A 2,359-nucleotide genomic window follows, 5' to 3' on the forward strand; every position below is an offset into this window, starting at 1 on the left:
TTATTGGGGGATTTTTGTCTGCTATTTCCTCACTACAACCATTAGAGAATGGTTTCTCTTGATTAAAGTCCAAAAAATTAATTCCTATAGATCTCAGCCTAGCTGGCTGGTTAGTTAGCCTCTTCCTCTCTTTCTCTCATTGAAAAAGTATAAAATAAATAAAAAGAGGCAATGAACATGTAGAACTGCAATTATTTCAAGTCCATCTTTTTACCAGTTATTAATCATGTCAGTAGCTTCCTCCCACTCTGCTTCATGTATTGGGCCTACTCATTTCTTTAATCATGAATTAGTGCATTTGTCAAACAAAAAGATTTTCACAAAGTCCAAGGCTGTTCCGAATTTAGTGCCTGTCAGCCCTGATAGCCTTTTAACTAAGTTTATTGAGCACCTTTTTGCAAATCCATTCATGGAAAAAATGTCTGTCACCAAGCTGAGACACCAGATTGATTTCTGTTGGTTAAATTCTAGGATAGACTCTTTCCTGAGGGAGACTAGTGTCTCCCAAAGGGACACTTGCACCAAATGCATGCAATAAATTGTCCAAAAGAGTAATTGCAAGGAGCAGGAGGGAGCAGAAGGCAAAAATGTGTAGCGCTTAGAATTTATTTAGCTAAGATGTCCTGCTTTGCTTGTTGGTTTCTCCTGCATGTCTCAGCAGATCTTTCCTTTACGATAGATACTCCTTTCAACCTCTGTAAATTTTAGATTCTCACCTCCCAGGCCGAATACAGTTGTGCAGTTTATGGAAGCATGCCAGACTGAACTTCACTGTAAATACACTTCTGTAAAAATCTTAACTTTTTTTTCCTTAAAGGAGCCATTAATCTTGTTTAGTATCCAAACCTGTTAAAGGGAAATTTAGATAAAACAGTAATTGAAACACAGATATAATATTTGAAAGACAGCCCCTTTTGTCCCTCAGTATGAATGAAAAGAACCTGCAACAGCCCAAGCTAAGTTTCTTATGTTGTCAGCTAGTTGCAGCAAATATTTAGGAAAGACCATCCCAGGATAGAATATACTGGCTGCTTTCTGTAGATTTAAAACTGAAATGAAAACAGCCTGTTATGCTTTCTACTGAGAGGCACTGTGGTTCTGTGGTTTCCATTTTCTTTTAATGGACATTTGCGCAAGTCATTTTGCATCCATAATCCAGCCTCTAGTATATAAAACTCCCATTTTTTTTCATTTACTTATACAAGCTTACTACTTTGCCACAGACCTTCTTTCTTTTTTTCTACCTTACCTTTACCTTATGTTTGACATTAGATTTTAAGTTCCTTGCCACGAGGACCCCAAAACCTGATTTTCGTGCTAGAGGTGTTTAGGATGCGTCAGGGTGACTTAAAAAAACACATAGAAGAGAAGAAAAAAATAGCGTGGCAATGATTCTGAACTTCACAGGCCCTCATTAAGGCCTCCAGCATGTTTTGCTTGTGGTAAAAGGATTCTGGGTTAAACTTGAAGTTAAGAGATTGCAGGAGAGTGAACTATGAGCAAAGACTAGAAGCATAACATTTTCACTACATTTTAGTTTCATTATGCATCGGTTATTTTATGTGGATCGACTAGTAGCCTGTCATCCGTGTAAGTAAAGACAAATCTCTCTGCCAGCTAACTGATCAGAAGAGACTGTTTCCACCACAGACACTTGAGCACTAAAGCCAGTTGCTCAGCAGAATTTTTATAGTGTTTCCTGAGTCTTTAAGGATCCCTTTGGCTCTTGTGCAAATACCAGCTCTTTGGAAAGGAGATGGCCTCTAAGTCATGCATGCTCCGCTGTTTCTGTCACTCTCAAACACCTAGCTTTGCCATTGCCGGGAAGCTGATCTTTCATTCTGATTTTAAAATGGGTTTTATTTCAAGCATTTTTTGTAATTCTATATTATAAAAACTAATGTTGATTCAGTCACAGACTTTAAAATTACACTCTTAGCTTACTCTGCCTACCACATCTAGTTAGACACATGCAGTGTTCATTTCTGTGGCCAAAATTTCCACACCAGCTTTCATTAAGAGTAAATAGTCCAGAAGCCCAACAACGGTGCAGTTACAAATTGATCAGAAGGCTCTCTTGGATGTGCCTACAATCTGCACTGGCTGTTCTGCACTTCTGATTGCTTTTGCCAGAGTTCATTTTCTGAGCGACCTGGAACAGCAAGAAGTGGAAAGAAATTCTGAGAAATCACTGCATCCTCAGTTTCTGGGCAGCAGCAACAGCAGCACAAACTGACCTTATCTATCACTGATGAACACTCCCCATAAATACAAACAATGCAAGAAAGCAGCTGATATTGCAACTTCTTTGGTAAGACTCCATCATTTAGTGTATAATACAGAGGCCCTTACTGTGCAA

Source organism: Rhea americana, unplaced genomic scaffold (genome assembly GCF_003343005.1).
Source record: "Rhea americana isolate MKP2758 unplaced genomic scaffold, rheAme1 scaffold_119, whole genome shotgun sequence".
NCBI lineage: Eukaryota > Metazoa > Chordata > Aves > Rheiformes > Rheidae > Rhea > Rhea americana.